The sequence below is a fragment of the Macaca thibetana genome, chromosome 2, assembly GCF_024542745.1.
Source record: "Macaca thibetana thibetana isolate TM-01 chromosome 2, ASM2454274v1, whole genome shotgun sequence".
Classification (NCBI taxonomy): Eukaryota; Metazoa; Chordata; class Mammalia; order Primates; family Cercopithecidae; genus Macaca; species Macaca thibetana.
The window spans coordinates 26,050,354-26,070,245 of NC_065579.1; the positions used below are offsets into that span (position 1 = coordinate 26,050,354).

Sequence of the window (19,892 nt, forward strand, 5' to 3'; positions counted from 1 at the left end):
AAGACAGCAAATCTTTTCCAGTAACTCACTGAAATTTAAGGAAAAAGGTCCTAATAGACTGCCCAGTCAGATTCTCTGTATTGTATGAGACAGAGACTGGAAAATGCAAGGATTTTTTGTCCTTTCAGCTGAACCTAGGAGAACAGTAACCAAAGAGCAGATGGTATCTCAGTTTCCTCATCTGTCGAATGTAAGCGATAATTGTCCTTACTTCATCCAAGTGTTGTGTAGAATAGATACTGTGTGTTAAGTGCATAGGTTTGTTACTGGGAAAAACTTGATCATTTTGATGACCAGTTTCCTTACAATCTAATATTGAGGCAGTGATTTTCAACTCAGGTAGCAAGTGAGAACAGCCTATGGAGACTTTTGAAGCCACAAATACCTGGGCTCTGCTATAGTCCTATCAAATCAGAATTTCTCTGGCTGAAGTCAGAGTTTCAGAGTCTTAGGTGTGATTTATCATATAAATAATGACTAAGCATATGATAGGGATACTACTGTATTTACTAAAACTTATTTATGATTAAAGTAATAAGAAAGTTATTTATGATTACTCAAAATATAATAGTAACAAATATGTACTATTAAATTAGATAAATTCACAGATTATTATATATATAATATATATAATACAATTATAATAATTGTTGATTAATTTTATATGTCAACCTGACTAGGTCCCAGGATGCCCAGTCAGTTAAACATTGTTTTGTCTGTGAGAGTGTTTCTCAAAAAGAACACCTTTGGAATTGGACTGAGTAAAGCAGATGGCCTTCCCCAAAGTTGGTAGGCATCACCCAGTAATTGAGTACCTTAATAGAACAAAAGGATGGAGGAAGGTTGAATTCATTCTCTGCCTGACTGTTTGGGCCAGGACATCTGTCATCTCCTGCCCTTGGTGGTCCTGGTTCTCAGTCCCTCAGACCTGAACTGTGATCTACACCATCAGCTCTCTGGCTTTCAGGTTTTCAAACTACACCACCTGTTTCCTGGGTCTCCAGCTTGCAGACAGCAGATTGTGGGACTTCTCAGCCTCCATAATTGTGTGAGCCCATATCTTATAATACGTCTCTCTTTCTTTCTCTGTATATAAGTATGTATGTCTATGTACATACTATACATAGAGATATATATTTGCTTATCTAGTGAGTCCTAATACAACTCATCTCTGAAAAAAAGGCAATATACAGTAATTACTGAGTTTAATTAAGTGTGTTAAATGTACACTATTTGGCACTTAATATTCTCAATAGAGAAAAGTATCATTTTAAAGATACTGTTTTATGGTTCTGATATACAGAAGATTATATCCCTTCTGACTACTTCCCATAGCCTTGCCACATGTATGTAAATAAATAAGTAAATTAGACTGTAAAAGTGAATACTTATCTTGGCCCCCACATCTCCTTATAAAAAATATTACATTTTAAAATTATTGAAACAGTTTAATTTTAAACATGTCAGCAGTTTTAATCTTCTAAACTCCTTAGATTCTCTAATAATACTGGGTCAATGTAAAGACGTTGTGGCAAGTTGTAACAAGCTTTAGTAAAACATTGACCGTTCTTCAGCATTCTCTTCAGTTACAGCAGTAGTCACTGGATTCTCTGGAGAAAATATCCTTTTAGTTAATTCACTCAAGTTCAGAGACTCTTTTTTGATTCAGACAATAGACTCACAGGTAGTATACTTCATGGCACAGAATGTGATTCATATTTACTAGGTGGTACAATTTATCTCCCATAACAATTCTTTATTTGCTAGTGCTTTTGATTGGAACCATTTTTCTTTCTAGTTATGGGTAGGGAAAGAGTCACAACTTTTGACTCATTTTCATACCACTGTTGCCTGTTGTTGTTTTTATGTTGAATGTAATAGAAATTCATAATTCTAAAAAATGAGAAATTGGAAGCAGCACTAAGAAGTACACATCCCAGCAAAAAAATGTCTGCCAAAATCATGTGGTTATAAAATACTGAATGAAACATTTACAGTTAGCAAAATAGAAGAAATAGTGTATTTTTAAAATGGAGCTTAAACATCAAAATGCTACCTGCAGAAGAATGTCATTAGTCTTCCTCTAAAGCAGAGCAATGTGACAAGAATCAACAAAGTAGATTATAATGAACAAGCAATAAAACATCCTCCTTTTTTTCAAGTAGTCTTTGGTAGCAGGAGACACACTCAGTGAATTTTAGTGAATGTGAAAGGAGAGAGTGATGACACTCTACACAGGATGCCATAGATAGGAGGAGAGAAGATTTTCACAGATGCATCTGCTGGAATTGATCATGGAGGTGATGGCAACTGCAGTGGCATAAATGCATTTTTCCCTCAGAGCTGGACCAATTTGTCTCTAACTTGAATAATACATGGACACCTTTCAAAGGAAAAGAGAACAAATTCTCACATACATCCCTCACTCCCCAAGGCTGGCAAATTATTTTTATAATGTGATTTTTATATATTTTATATATTATATACTATACATGTAATATGTAAGTGAATACATTTCTCATGCTGCTGGCTTTTATACAAGTAAAGTCAAGACTGATTTTCCTATTAAATTTAAATAAAACTTTAAAGCCATATAATTCAATTAATCATATTAATAGGATGGATATTAATGTTTTCTCAAGATGAGATTTTCCCTTTCAGTGTAAAATCACCCCCCTCAACTATGGTAAGGCATAGTTTGCCATTCTGATAATGGGCTATTAGAGGATTCAGTTTTCCTGCCACAACCAGGGGGTTGTGCTATCATAAGATTTTTATTTCACCATTGTTTTTGCATGGCTTTGACATAGTATTTACGTGTCCACAAGCACTAACCCAAATGGGAGTCACTGAGTTGCAAAATAGGACTCAGTTGTAATTTTGTTGATCACTCAGATGGTTCATAATATTATGTTGGTTCTCCAGACCATCAAAATTCATACAAACCACTTAAAAGTTAATTATTGAAGATAATTTCCCATACCCATTTGGAGAAAAACAGAGATAGTTTGAGAACACAAGTTTTTCAAAATTGTCAAATAGTATCATCTCTAGGGCATCCCGGGGCAGCATGGAGGACTTCAGTAGCATGTGAAGCAGATGTTTACTTTGTAGCTCTATAATTTTATTCTTAGGGTGTTTTTGTTTTTAAACATTTACTGAAAAATTACTATGTTTCAGGCAAAATCGTAAGCACTGGCGAGCCAACCATGATTAGATATGGCCCTTGCCCTCTAGAAGCTCACAGTTTATCAGGGAAGACAGACATGTATTTTTTAAAAAAAAAAGTCCCCAATGCTAGTAATGAGTCCTTTTGCAGTGATCAGAGAGGTTTGTACAACTGCAGTATCTTGAGAAAATACTAATATCCATCTTATTAAATTAAGATGATTAATTGAATTATATGGTTTTAAAGTTTTATTTAAATTTAACAGGAAAATCAGTCTCGACTTTAGTTGTATAAAAGCCAGCAGCATGAGAAATTTACTCACTTATATATTTTATGTACAGTATGTAACATATAAAAATAATTTGCCAGCCTTGGGGAGTGAGGGACGTATGTGAGAACTTGTTCTTTTTTCACTGATAAACTCACAGTTTATTAGGGAAGACACACATGTATTTTTAAAAAAATGTCCCCAAGGCTAGTAATGAGTCCTTTCACAGTGATCAGAGAGGTTTGTACAACTGCTGTGGGAAAACACAGAAAGCAATATGAGTTTTCTTGTAGCTAGTGAAGATATTGAAGATCAGTTAAAACCCCTTCAAAGTTTAAATATAGGTTAAGGCCTTTATTCTTTTTCTTTATTCTCTACCCCAGTCATCAATATGTCCTATTTTCAATGTGTATTTTTCTCATCTCTGCCTATGTTTCATTTGGCCTGTGACAGCAAAGAAGTTGCTAATCTTCCTGCGGAGTTCTCAAAACTCAAGAGATAGCCTTCCCTGGTTTTGGATTAAATCTTGAGTTAAAATATTGTACAATGAAACTCAATACTGTGGGAAGGAGGGAATTGGTTTAGCATAGCCATGAGGTGCAAGGACTCTTGTCTCAAACTGCAGGGATTCATATTTTAACTCTTAATATCTAGGCAATCTTGGACTAATTGCTTCTGTTTTGGGTTCTTCACATTTCAAATGGGAATAAAAATAATTGCACATATGATAACTAGAAGAATGAAGTGAAATCATGAGTGTAAAATACTTAGCAGTGACCGGCAAAGGGCAAGTGCTCAAAAAACATTGACTAATGTTAGGAGTACTCCAAGCCCTCCATCACTCAGGGATCAAAGAAATCATCCTGGGAAAAGAACACAGACATTCATCTCTGTCTTCCTTGTCAATCCAAGGGCATTTTGAGTTCCAAAGAAAAACTGGTCATGTTTGGTGCTTTTCTTTTATATTAGGGCTATACTTTACCACAGAAATCGCATTTTAACTTTTATCCTGTCATGAAAAAACCTGATGTGGCACAATGGAAAGGGAGTAGGATACTAGATCACGTGAAACTTGGCCTGTACAGAAGCCCAATCTGTCCACAAACTTACTCTGTTACTTGAGTAAATCACTTTGCCTCTCCAGGCTGTAGCTCACTCATTGGTAACAGAAAATATATAGTCACCAGATGATTTAACGTATTACTTTGTATTCATTCCAAGATTTCCAAGAAGTGTACCGTTCTTGATAATCGATTTCATCTTCTTTTGGGTCTTCAATTTATGGGCACAAGAACTCTGCTGACTTGGTTTTATTTTTGCCAGAGAATCCTTTCTGAGGTTTGTAGCCAAACTGATGCAAAGTGTACACGCCCCTATTGTTCTATTAGTAGCTATAGTTGGCAAAATTAAATGTGTCAGTTTCTATTTTGGTGTCCCACGTCTTAGCATAGTATAAATAGAACTTACAGAGAAATGGTTCAGTGTGGGTGTAATAATATGCTATTTTGCAACCATTTAGATTAACGTTTAAACCTTATATCCGCTGATTACTAGCCATATGACAAATATGTGTTATTTCATCTCTCTGAGAACATCCAGCACACACACTGACACGTGGAACCTGGTCAGTGAACTTGCATTCCTTTGCTTTGGTTTTTTGCCAGCATCTCATATGCTCATGGAAGGTTATGTATGTATATCTATACCTACTTTGATCTCTCTATTTAAAATATATTTTATACTTTCCCATGAGGTAAGCATTTTCATTCATTACTTTGTGAGAAATTTTGGTGCTTTTTATCTCTTAAATGTGTCTTGAATACTATTAGAAAAGACAGTAACTTATTTATTTTTGTAAAAATTTTAGTCCAAGTAGAACTTTATTATTTATGAGCGCTAGGATTCAACAAAATCTCATTTTCTCTAAGTTTTCATTAACTTCAAGCTCATGTACCTCAGAAGCCATATTATTGAAACTGTTTGGGTAGCCCATTTATAATAGGCCCATGTATTGCACTGTGAGTCCTAGTATTTATATTCAATAAAATGTTGCCTGACTTCACATTTACTATTTTATATATTTCTAAAATCTCTAGCACAACCCTGGAACTCTTATTTTTTAAAATATCTCAAGAACTGACATTTAATCCTGGACATTTTTGACAAGGGGTTTACCAGGATCTCAGTTCTTTGGCCTGTTATTCTACGCATTCTACAACCAGGCTCCAATCTGTTCATTCTTACAGTAGTAGCCCCCACTCCCTGCCAGTGTGAATGTTTGGCTTCTGGCCTTTACAAAGACCCCAATCAGGATGTACCCACCCTTGCTGGCTTCAGGTCTCCTTACACTCCATCCTTCTATTGGTATCCTCGCCATGCTTCAAGGTCGGCGGCAAGCCCAGGATGACTGCCTACTTCTAAGTTAGCATTTATTCTCTGTGGGCACACAAGGGATTATTTCCATTTCCACTAAATCAGGTTTACCACTTAAATTAATCATCAGTCTGTGTGAGCACTTGTCACTCAGCCACACATTTCCTACAAATCCCATTCTCTCTGGATAAATCTAGTTATCCCTGTTTCTCAGTCTTCACAGCAAGACTTTGAGACAAGCTGGAGAACACTGCTTAATGCAATTGACTGCTGTCACTACAACATTTTAATAATTACAACTCATACTTTAAGAAATGATTTACAATATCCATACCTGGTCTGCTCCCTTTCCCATGGACTACATTAGTATTCCAAATCTTCAGCCCTTTCCTCAAGTCATCTACTCAACTTTCACAGTGCATGTACATATAGATGTGTGTGTGTGTGTGTATATATATATATATATGTATGTATATGCCATAACAGTAGCTTAACACTGTGCATACTATCTTGTGGTTTGCTACTTCACTTAAAAATTAATTATGAGCATTTTCCCATTGTCAATTGACATAGTCACATTGATGTTTTCATTGGCTGCTTAGTGTTCTGTTAAGAATACCATACTTTATTTAAGTAGTCGCCTAACTTTGAACAAGTAGATTGGATGTTTTTGCTTCCTATTTTTCCTCATTACAGAAATCACTATGATAAATATCCATGAAGAAGTTGTGCATAACTCTAATTACATCCTTAATATAGAGTATTAGAATAAAAATTTTTGGCTTAAATAGGATGCAAGTGTTAAAACTTTTGAAAAATAATGCCATTTTTTTTTTCCAGGGAGTTTTTGCCTAACTGTATTTTCTGTATTTCCCTGTTTTTCTACTCTATCAGTATCATTGTATGTGATACTTTTATTTTCATCTTTATTTGCGACTTAAAAATATAGTTTTCTTTATTTGGGGTGTATTTCTTTGATTGTTAAGAAGGTTGAACAATTTTTCATATGCTTACTAATCATATGACATTTCTTCTCTTGTGAATAGATTGTTCATGTCATTTGCACCCATGCATACATGGCAAGCCTCTCCTTCCCAGATGGGAGCTTCAAATGTGGACTATCAAATAAAAATAGAAACCTTAAGATCCTCTACTTGCTGTTGTTAAAATGATCATTCTTAGAATGACAGCTAGAGAGTAGTTAAGCAGTCAACAATTAAATCAATTTCCAATTATGCACATAAATTTAATGTGTTTTCCTCCAATGAACTGGAGGAAAATCTTCCCCTATCCCAAATGCTTCCTTTTCCTAAACACTAAATTGATAAAATATTTGAAAAAAATTGTGTTCATTAAATGATGACTCATACACTTAAAGTTCTTGTATTTTCTTAAAGTATTTGACTTAGTCTAATTCTTCCCAGAGCAATAGTCAACTTCAACGATCACTTCCTCTGTTTTCTGGGAGTTGCTGTGAATACATATTTCTGTCCATGATGCAAGGTTGCAAATCATGTGATATTTTATTGGTCATAATAGATTCAATGTATCTTGAACTCAACTTCCTGAAAAGCTAGGAGAAAATTCTATTTCAGTCATGTTTTGTGGACAGTCTTTTCCCAACATATACCACCACTACCACCACCTCTCCCGCAAACACACTCTAGGTATTTCCCTAGCCTGTGAGTTCCTAGTAGCTTAAAACTTTGTGGGGAAAATGTTGCAGTTTTTAATGGCCATTGGTCAACATTATTATGATCCTTGTTCAATCTCACATGAGTTGTAAATGACAACTCCACTGTCTCTAGGTTATTATGGGCTAGGGGTATTATTACTCTTTCTGTCAAGGCCATAAGGACTCCAAGCCACTTTATCAAAGTCCTGACATTTTAGGGGTATCTAGACAGAAATGTGGTTCCTGGTGCCCATAGTTTTTATTTCCCTATCACAGGGGACACTTTCTATCAAGTCTGCTTCTGCTGCTTCTCCAAGCACACAGCTTCATCCTCTCAGGAATGATACTGCATGATTTCCCATGTGCAGACCTGTGAAAATCACATACTGGCCTTTCTTCCCTGGGGTATAGGTGTAGAAATACAAGCAGATCCTGGTTCTCTCATTTCTCATTTTATCATAGACAGTGAGAAGAAGCCAGTTTGCTCTTTCAATGTTCTTGGAAAACTCCTTAGCAAGATCTTGCATTCATTAGGAATATTTCCTACTTATACCTTATTGTCAGTGATAGTGTTATTAACTTTTCTCTCAATTTCTTCCAGTTTCCAATAACATCTTCCTTATCATCATTTTTGACCTGACCAATAACCTCTTCCTCCATCTAAAAATCTTAGACTCCCACTAATACTCCCCTCAAAGCCTTTGAGTTTCAACCTGCCATCTGGTTCCAAACCCAACACCATATATTTTAGGTTTTTATTATGGAAGCAACAAACCTCCAGGTATCAAATTACAGTTCAGTTATCTATTGCTATGTAACAAACCACCTCAAAATGTATTGATATAAAATAAAAATAATCATTTTGCCAGTAAATCTGCAATTCAGAAAGGATTCTGCAAGCGCAGCTCATGCAGAATGGCTCTGTTCATTCAGAGTCCCTGGTGTGGCTTAGCTGAAGATGGACAGTTCATTTCTCATAACTCACATAGCTGACAAGATAATGCTGTCACTTTCTCTCAGAGAGCCTCTCCTTGTGGATGCTTGGGCTTTCTTACAGCATGGTAGCTGAGTTCCAAGGGTGAACGTCCTAAGACACGGGAAGTGGAAGTTCCTAACTTATTAAGGTTTGGGCCTGGAGAGTGACATTAGGTCATTTCAGCTGTGCCTTTTTGGTCAGTCAGTCACAGAGCACAGATGCAAGGAGGAAAGGCACAGTTTCCTGCAATGAGAGGAGCATCAGAGAATCGTGAGGCCATATTTTTAAAACTCCACAGATACCAATACTAGTCATTTTCTAGTTAGCCCATCCTGTTTCATGTGCCATGACATATAGAACAGGATGGGGAATGATAGAAATGCCACTTTATTTTGACTGTATCACGAAGAGATTGTGCAGTACAGGGGTGTATTTTCGATTTTATTACAGGCAAAGTACCAATGCCTTTAATCCTAATGGGTCAGAAAATAGAGGAGGAATAAAATTTCTCCTCAACACTTTTTGAGCAAGAAAGTCTCAAGTATTTGTAAAGCATTTGTCAGCATTATTCTCTGATAAGGAGAGCTCTTATTAGAGTTTTATGTCTCTATATGTTTGAATCAATTTTAATAAATACTATAGTCGATTAGTATTTTTTCTATTTTTGTAAGAAATGTTATAATTCAAGAAGCCCAATTTTTAATAATAAGTCATGAATAATTTTTTCTTTCAAAAAATGTGTATTTATTTTTTATAAATAGTTTCAACTTTTATTTTAGATTCAAGGGTTACCTGTGCAGGTTTGATACCTGGGTATCTTGCATGATGCTGAGGTTTGGGCTACAAATGATCTTGCCACCCAGGTTGTGAGCAAGCTACTCAGCAGTTGATTTTCAACCCTTGTCTCCTCTCCCTTCCCTCCCTTTCCCCTCTAAATAATTATTAAACATGTATATATTTTTTTTACCTTATATGAACATCCCATTCTCAATCTAGTCTTCATCTCATGGCTAAGTTTCTGCTCCGAATTTCTGCATTCTCTACTTCAAATTCTTTATTTTCAAATGTAAACTCCAATTTCCAGCTTTTATTCCTAAAGACTTTAGTCATTTACAGAAGCATTTTAAAAAATATATTCCTCAAAAAAGTTCGCTTGTCATTAGTAGATATAATATAGTGAATATCACCTCCATGATACAAGAATTTTTAAACATAGTACGTATGTATATATGTATACACATTGAATTAAAAATGCTTAATATTTTTATAATTATTTTTTAAAAATTGATTTATAGTTAATTAAATTTTATTAAACAGTACAAATGCTAACTGATGCCACGTAATGAAATTATCTCAGAAGGAAAGAAAATAAAGAATACTTTTATTTTAAAAGCAATTATTGACAAATAGCAACAAAAAAAAATCAATTTCCTGCAATAGATTTTTATATTGCACGTAAGAAAAGTCATAGAAAAACTAGTTACAATAGAAGATTTTATCTATGTTTGCAGCATTTTTAGACAGGAATTTCATCCACAGATGACGTCATCTAGAGTATCATATTGAATCAGAAGTTAGATCAATAGTTTGAGAGTATTGTCCCATAGAAATGGGATGTGCTTCCCAGAATAAAACTAGGTGGATAATATTTGAGAAGATACTCAGAGGAAAAGTTAGTACCTAAGTTACCATATTAAAGGAGAAAAAATCATGATGGAATACCAAAATGATATCCTGTGATAAAGAAATAGATCTGCAGAACTAAAAAAAAATTGAGTGGTCCATAAATAAATAACACAATAATACAAAATGATTTATACTGAGATTGTTTAATTTCAAGGATAAAGAATTTTGGGGCCAGGTGCTATGGTTCACACCTGTAATCACAATGCTTTGGGAGGCCAAGATTACTTGAGGCTGGGAGTTTTAGAGTTTGAGACCAGCATGGATAACATACTGAGACCCCTATCTCTACAAAAGAATAAAAATTATAAATAAAAAAAGAAAAAATAATAATAACTGGGCATGGTGGTGCATGTCTGTAGTCCTAACTGTTGGGGAGTCTGAGGTGGGAGAATTGCTTGAACCCAGGAGTTTAAGGTAATAGTGAGTCATGATCATGAGCCACTATACTCCAGCTTGGGTGACAGAGTGAGACCGTGTCTCTAAAATAAATTTTAAAAAAAGAGAGGGAAGAATTTCTGGGAATGTAGAAAGGAAAAAGGATAATATCTGGCAACCATGAGGGTGTGCCTTCATGAAAACATTTTCCACTCAGCTATGAGGAATGAAGTTAACTGACAACTTACAGTTGTACTGTTTTGAAGATCTGTGACAGCATTTGGCACAAAATCACACATTTCCCAGTGTGGCCACCTCAGTAATCTACTGGACATGTCTGATATGCTCATGACTAGCCATCTTCTCCCAGCCCAGGGCTCCTCTGTGGGCAATCTTCGAATCAGAGCTCCTCACTGAGATGGCTGAGATGTCCTCAAAACCAAACCTTAGTTCCAGGCCCTTCATACTCACTTCTCCTTTCTTCCCCCTCTGCTTTCATGTGTGTCTGACCTATGTCTTGTTCTGATATTTTTCCCTGTGTAATTCTGATTGCCACCTCTCTTTTCTATTTCATGGGGGTTACCCTCAATCAATGTCTGGCATTTCTAAGTCTGTCTTTGTGTCTTTCTCTTGGAGGACTCTGATGATGCAAATGCCTTTATATACTATTAAGCCACATTAAAAAACAGAGGACAATGGTACAATGCCTGCACATTTCTGAAAGAAAAAAGGATACAACGTAAGACTAAAATACCTAGCCAAGTATGCATTCAAGGATAAATGCATATATTCAGGAACTCAAATAGCCGTGAGAATTTTTGGGAAAAAAATGCTACTTGACAATGAAATATGAACAACCAAAAGACGAATAATATAATCGGTAGGAAGGAAAATTATCAATAGAATATTTGATGCCAGAAGACATTAGAGCAATGACACATATTTTCACACATGAAATAAATTAGATAATTCAACAGCAATAGCCTTTTATTAAAAATATTGACAATAAAATCCAGTCAACCCACTTATTAAAATTTGTAAAGCATTAAATTGGTATTAGTTTAGAAATCAGGGTGCTAGTTTCCCTGGAATAGGGATGGAACCAAATGGGTGGGGAGCTGTTTGGAGTGCTAGTAATGTTCTGTGTAGATATGTGGATGTCTTCATTTATAAAATGTTAGCGAGCTTAACGTTTACTATATGTGTAGTTTTCTGCATATATATTATATCTTAGTACAAAACTTGCTAAGAATCCCTATTAATATGGAACTAATGCTAAACAACTGTGGGAATTATAGACCATAATAATTTTATGATTGTAAATGTTAATAATCCCTGAAAAAATGAAAATAATAAAAGTAGTAACATGAGTAGCAGAAGTCAAAATTAGGAAAAAGGGTGGATGGGAAGACATAGGTGAATGATCACAATCTTATTTTTTATAGTAGGTTGTCAACTCATATAATGAATGAGGATAAAATGTGTAATTTAAACCACATAATCCTCACACCTCTAGTAGTTTTCAAACTGTTTACTTATAAATAAATAGATCTTTAATATTATCCTTTGTGAAAGATATTTATTCAACCATTCTATTTACTTTGATTTCCTTTAACTTTTCAAATTAAGTAAAACAAATTTAATGTTTTACTCAAATTGCACTTTTATTAAATTATTTGTAACTATATTTTTATATGTATTTAATAATATTTTATTTGTATCCATACATAGTTTAATGTCTAGGTCAATCTGCATGTATTAAAAGCCAATACCTTCTAAGAGTTTTAGATGTTGGGCTTACTTTTTTCTAAAAAATGTTTTATTTCTATAAAAATAGTAATGTCATTAGTCTTAAAACTAAATAAGTGATTTCAACACAATTTAACAACTTTTTTTTCTTAGGGAGTTTTTCTAACTCTTCGCTAAATGTAATAAATTGTTTCATTTGGCCCCAACACTTCATTTCTCCCAGTATCCATACTCTTTGTCATGACTCTACATTGTCCCACTTTAGGGTGTGGGAGCTATGACCTTCCTGCTCCTAGATGCTGGCCTCAGTTAAGTGATGTGCTTTGGGTAACAGAATGTTTACATGTTTGACCCAAGCAGATACATTATATGAGACTGTATGTTATTGTTGCCAAGACTGGAGCTGCCAAACCTTCCTTTGACTCAAAACAGTTGAAAGACACATGCTTATGTTTTATTTTATTTACCCCAGGACCTTTGCACATGTTTATGTTTTCTACCACTTAACTTTTAGGGTTTCTTTTGCCATGCATCATTGTCATGGCAAAAAAGAGCAGATCATGCTAATATGTGTTGTGTCTTTATAAACCTTGTATAAACATTTGAATGTTTTTTAGGGAGGAGATCATAAAAGTGTTCTTTAATATACCAAATTTTAAAATGCTAGCCTGTTGAAATCCTTGGCACATTATAGCAGTCCTTTGATACCCATGCCCAATTTCCCCAGCTTTATTTCCTACATAACTTTACTTGTGCTTTCAATTGTGTATTTCAAATATAGCAAATCCAGTACCTCTAACATTTTTTCCATTCTTATTTCTTCATTATGTACTAGAATTCTACTTGTTCCTCAAGAAGTTCAGATATAAACTCATTCAGTACTATTTATCCTTTCTCCTTGCCTTCCTAACAGTCCCTTTTTTTTTTCTCTGAAACTCCAAGCATGTTTGGCATTTTGTTTGGAAAAGTTATAATTACACGTTAGTATATTTTTTGGTTTGTTTTAAAGTGAAGAACTTTATCATTAAAATGTTAGTACTTTATATGTCAGAATTCTAAAATCATTTTATTTTCCCCAGACCCTAGAATAGTATGAACCTTTAAAAATTCATAGATAAATGGATATAAGAGTAAATGAATGGATTAATGAATGAACTCACAATTAGCACATTTTTTGCATTAACAAAAATTTTTAATTACAGAAACAAGTGAAAACACTCACTATGATTAAATATACAGAAATAACTCATCTCTAAAATTAAATTTAAAAGTGTTTGCTATTTCTTTCTTGGTTTATCCTTCTGTTTAAATCTTCAAAGTATGTAGTAACTTGTATTTAAAATAATAAATAATGATATTTAGAGACATAGGAAAATAATGAAGAGTTTTTATTTTGTGCTTATCTAGCCAGGCTACAATCAATGAAGTTTTATTATAGGCTTTAATTAGCATTTTTGTGCGCTTTTGAATTTTCTCTGTAAGTTTCTAATATCTATCTGGCTTCTATAAGACAATGGCTATAACAAATTTCCTTAAACATCTCTAATCAGAATGTTCATTTGTTAGGCTAAAAATAAGGGTGCTCATAAATAACATAATATTGTACTGTTATTTTCTTATGATTCAATATAATAACGGTTAATACATAAGGAGCACTTTGCAGAATAGTTTTGCACTTTTGATCTGTTCTGTCTCCATGAAGAATAAAATTTATTTCATTAATAGAGAATTCACTTTAAGAGGAAACACAAGAAAATGAAAACATACTGTGCTTAAATCTTCTTATTTAAGAACAAAGTATACATTTTTAATTTTTCATGAGCATGCATGCACTTAATATAAATATTTTCAAGTTACAATAATAAGCATTACAATTGATTACATGAAATGAAAATTCATTGTTCAAATATTTTAAATGGTAATTTCTGTAGGAAGATAAACATAAGTAGAAAAGTCAAAATGATTTTGAATTTAGAAGTAGAAAATAAATAATTTGTTTTGTTAACCAAGTTCCTACTTTTACGTATATTTTCAGTATGATTACCTGTGGAGGCTTTGAGACCATGCCAAATTAGGCAATTGATAAAATGACAAATGAGTGATTGAAAGTAATTTTTCAGAAGACAAAATAAATAAGACGTAATTAAAATGTTATAACTTTCTCATTAAGTGAACATTGCCTGAAACAATCAATAATTTAAAATCTTCAAATACCTTCATATTACCTATCAAAACATTTTTATTAAACAGAAAATATATGTAATAAATATACATAGGTATGTATGTGTGTGTGTGTGTGTATGTATACATATTAAATTTGATATTCCAACCAAGGCACCAAGATGCAACAGAAGATGCAAATATAAAAACGAGATGTCAGACTGAAATATAAAGTTATCAAACTATATATCGTTTTACTAATCTTGGACTCCTTATCTAATAATTCTAAATGAGATACATACACAAAACAATTAAAAACATAAAACTGCAATTTCACAAGAATGACCAAAACTAGAAAAAGGAGAAGATTTGTGAGAAAGACTTTTGGAAGAGTCATTGGAGTAAAGAGAATCTCATCTTATTCCTAAAATTAAAGGGAGGGTTAGGTCTTTGTTTCCTCTCTTTAGATGTAGGGAGTAAAGCTTCAGTTCTTGGAGAATTCTCAATTGACACTGTCTTGATGATTTAAAGTGATGAGAAAACATTTTTATTTTCAAAAAATCATCCAGTAAGGCAAGGGACTTGCTGGAAATCAAGATTTTGTCCTGGATTTTGACTTTAATAACCTCTTAATATATTCAATATTTTTAATCAATAAATAGCATAACATTGAACCATGCACATTCATTGTATACAGGCATTTTTGTATTACTAAGTTTTAATAAGTTTATTTGCATTAATTTTATTTAAATAACATTCAAAATAATTTTATTATATCCAATTTGCTTTAGTAATTTCAGGAATAGATGAGTTAAAAATGATAGAAAACTAAAAAATTAATAATTCCTGGGAGACTAACAATAAATCAGACCTTAATTTTAGTACTTTCTTTTTTCTCAAACTAAAAATATCAAAATTGTAAGAGGTATATCAGTCAGGATCCAGAAGATAAACATCAGGTTAAGATTACCAGAGAGTAATCTTAATATCAAAAATTATTAACTGTAAGGGGATTTGCTAGCAAAGAATAAACAGAACTGTAAATAATATAGTAATAGCAGATTATAGGGGCTATTACCCCTAAGGCTGAACTGGTACATAATAGAAGCAAGAGGGTCTGGAACTAGCCTCTACACACCATACAGATCCAGATTCACTGGAGAGGGCATAGCCATGAAAATCTGCATGGCAGGGTTTGCTGAGGCTGCAAAGTACTCAGGAGGATATCAGTGGAAGCCATCCACAGATAGGTATCATACCAGCAGTACTCTGCCATGAAGGCACCTGCTGGGGTTTCAGTCAGCATTTTCTGGATGCCTGGAGCTGGCCCTGCAAAAGCTGTGGATGTGGCTGGGACAGGCTTTGTAGAAATAAGCTGTGTTGTAGGAGCCAATATCAAGAAGCATAACAGAACCTGGGAGAGAAACCCATTCATCCTTCAGTTTTCCCTTAGCAGCTTCTACTAACAAAGCTTAACGTTATCCTGACTGGCAAAGAAGGAATGTTTACAGGGTCTAGCCCCACTGTCAGAAATAAAGCAGTAAGTTGTGAATTTTCAACCGAGAGGCAATAAAGTGATGACTAGGACAGTACATGCCTTGGATTACTCAGTTTCCATATTCACTCTGCTATTCAATCTTGAACTTTTATTCAAAAATGAAACAACTCTGTATTTCCACCTAATAATTTATAAATGTTCTTCCTGAAAGTGAATGTATTTTCATCCTTTTCCAAAATGAGGTGACACAGTCCCAACAGTCATTGTATCCATTACTGGCTATATTAATCCTCTCAAATTCCACCACAGATCTACTAAATGCTCTGTGAACTAAAGACTAAATTGTAAAGTTAACCATCTGCCACTTGTATATAAAATAAAAACAGGAAGGAGACATAAAAATGGTTAGTTATGCAAATAAAAACATGCATATAACAAGCAAAGAGAAAATAGACAAACTTCTTAGTCTTGAAAGATTTACCATATGTACTTGTAGCTATGGTGCAGCCGTTCACAAATGGACCCAGTTTCTCCTTCGGTCAGGGGACTCTGTGTCTGTGGATTGATTTAGGAAATAGGTGAGAAGCTGTTTCCATTTATGTCAGGGTTTTAGCTGCATATCTAGAGGGTTTTTTTTTTTTTTTTTCCTACTGGGTAGATAAAACAATAACTCTGATAGGCAACTCATGTATTTCATTCCTGGGAACACAGTGTTCAGTAGCCACTGCCAAAGATCTCTACAGGCCAGAGTATTCTGATTACTAGTCATCCCTGCCAGTTAGATATGCTCACTTTGTTCTTGGTGATTGTATGCTATCTTTTGATTTCTGTTACCCCAGAGCCCATTATCCCTGTTGAAATCAGGGAATCCATCCCAATGGCAGAATCCCTTACAGTACCTGGTGTGCAAAGCTGCTCAACTATCTTCACGAATGAATTTCTTAGTGCCATGCTTTATCACGCTGGACTGGTTTATCTTCACCAGTAGGCTCTGGTATCTCCACCTAGTAAAATGTCTGGACTCTTGGTGTCCAAGTTTCAGTCAATCAACCAAGTAAGTTGTTAGAGTCACCTGCAACTTTACAAGCTAACATATCAAATCTGAAATCTCTAGTTAGTTTCCTATAGCAAGGAATTCAGCCTTATCTAGTGTTATATTCTCTGCTTATTGGCCTAACGCCTGTTGAATCCACTCCCACACATGTCCCACCCCATCATGATTCTATTGGTTATATATTAGCATGGTCTTGCAGTTCTTTTGCCATGTAGTCTTTTTACTGTATAGTGTACACCTGTTCCTCTCGAGCATGCTATACTTCACACGAATTACTTTGGGGCATAAGACCCTAGCAAGGCATCTCCTACAGGTGAGGTTATTACAAGATTTGCAGGCAAAGGAAGGCTAGTCTCTTCAGGCATGGGAGAGCAAGTAACTTCTACTGGTACGGAGGCCTCAGAGTGGCTTGCCCATTCAGGGTTGTCAATTTCATTTGGTTCAAATATATGTCCCCATTCCAAGTGTCCAGATCTCATTCTTTCTCAATTGGTACCCTAAATTTCACATGAGAAATGGTCAATTTCACTGCTGTTGTAATTTACTCAACCCACAAAGTAAATATTGTGCAAATTTAGCAATATCAGTCCTGTGGCTGCACTAAATATTCTTTTATGGTTCTCATGGTAGCTCTCTGGCCCTTAGGCTGTGAATTGAACTGAGAGCTTATTTTTTTTTTCTCTGTAAGTGCTCAAGGGCACTCAGAAAAATCTATCCCACACCATGCTCCTTATAAGAATCATTATTGCCATAGGGTCAAGGGCAGAGTCACTTGGGCTCTTAAAGAATTTGCTTCAGTTGGCACTTTGTCACAATATACCACAGGCAATAGTTTGATTAATTAATTGTGATACCACACATGCCCTGGATTCCTAGCATCTCATTTCCCATTAGTAAGAAGCTCAGCACTGCAACAAAGCACAGGAGTAAACCAAAATATACCCCAAATGTCATAATTGGAGGTCTGTCTCCTGGGACCATTTCCAGGGCAGAAATTTCATAGCAATTTGAACTGGAAAAGTTTACCATAAATAATTATTAATTACAGGCCAGGCGCTGTGGCTCACACCTGCAATCCCATCACTCTGGGAGGCCGAGGCAGGTAGATCACAAGGTCAGAAGATCAAGACCATCCCGGCCAACAAGGTGAAACCCTGTCTCTACTAAAATACAAAAAATTAGCCTGGCATGGTAGTGTGTGCCTGTAGTCCCAGCTGCTCAGGAGGCTGAGGCAGGGGAACCGCTTGAACCCAGGAGGCGGAGGTTTCAGTGAGCAAAGATCATGCCACTGCACTCCAGCCTGGCCACAGAGCAAGACTCCATCTCAAAAAATAAAATAAAATAAAAAATGATTAATTACAACATATGGGATTGAAGTCATGGATAATTTGCTAGTAATAATAAAGACTCTAAAAACATAAGAACAGCATATACAGGGAGCAATTATTACCCCTTGGGCTGAGATAGCATGCTCAAAAAATAATGTTGAAGGAACAATCATGAACTGGAAATCTCTCCTTACTCAGGGCAGAGATCTAAACCTCACCGGGGAAGGTGCATCCATGGCTCGCTGAATAGCAAAAAGGCCATGGAGGTCACGGGAGTTACTATGTGCTGCTGGTCACCAGCCATGTTAAAAGCACACTTACAGAAGCCATGCACACTGCTGGAGCCAGGTGTTGCAGAAATTGCGTGTACCGCAGGAGCCTGTCTTTGGGAACTCACCAGTACCAGGAAATGAAACCCTTTCTTCCTACAGCGTCCTTTTAGTGCCCTCTACTGACAAAGCTTAACATCTACCAACATTATTACAGAACGATGAAGTGTATATTTGGACTAGAGAGACAATTAATTTGTGGCTCTCACAAAATGCTATGCTAGGATTATGTTTACAGATAATTTTACCAAACAAGTATAAACATGTGCTCTAATATAATGTGAAGAAAGTAGGAGAGTATTTTTGCTAATGGTAAACAAGTGATGATAAATAATGCATATTGAGCCATGCAAGATCAATGTAATGATAATGAAAATAATAATAATAGAAAATATTTGAATAAAAAAGTCTAGGCAATGCATTGGTGGCCCACCAAATATGTCATTTTAATGTATATTTATAAGACATTTATTAGAATAGCTTGATAGATTTTTCTCTGAAGTTACCTGAAGGAAGTTTTCAATAATTATTTCAGGCTCATTCTAATGTCCATATTAACATAGCTGTATTACTCTTTTGCATTTCAGTAACATTGAGTTCTACACATCAATTGTTTTAATCTTTTAAGAAAATTTTTTATTATGAAACTCTTTTACATACAGTTTTTTAAAAGCAGTATCTGCCATGCCTTCTCTTTGAACATTGTAAATATAGAGATCTAGCTAATTAACCTGTGCCACACTTAGATGTGTAAAGAAAATGTATCTTTTTCTTGGTTATTTTAGCTTACCTGATTTTTCTTATGATCCCTACCCCCTGGGTAAGGGAAAAATAATAGGATGCAAATGTTACAATTTGCAATCTTTAATTAAATCTTTTAAGTGTGTTCTTAAAAAAAAAAAAAAAAAACTTAGTCATTTTAAATAGATTGCTCAATTTTTTTCACCTCTGCTTCCTTATGGTCTTCTCTTTATGCTATTTAGGTATATGAGCAACACAAGTTAGTTGCATTGGAGGAGGATTAATCTCAGTTCTCATTGGTCACTGTTTTCTGGATTCTTATTGAATCTTACTGCAGTGTTGTCTGGTTTTCTTCTTTTACTACTAAGGTCTTATCTTGGGTCGCTTTGTTAGTTTGTTGTTATTTGTATTTTAATGGAACAGTAGCTTCTACCACTGCAGCCTATGTTTGGTCCCACACAGCTCCATCCAAGGTTCTGGCACGTGTATAAGTGGTTGCTCTGCTCTTCCA

The 19,892-nt window shown here is 34.9% G+C and overlaps 1 protein-coding gene across 4 annotated transcripts in view; it reads left to right on the plus strand.

The window, feature by feature from the left end:
• ZNF385D (zinc finger protein 385D) overlaps positions 1 to 19,892 on the plus strand; it is a 985,910-nt gene that overhangs the window by 274,722 nt on the left and 691,296 nt on the right. The gene's annotated exons all lie outside the window — the stretch shown is intronic.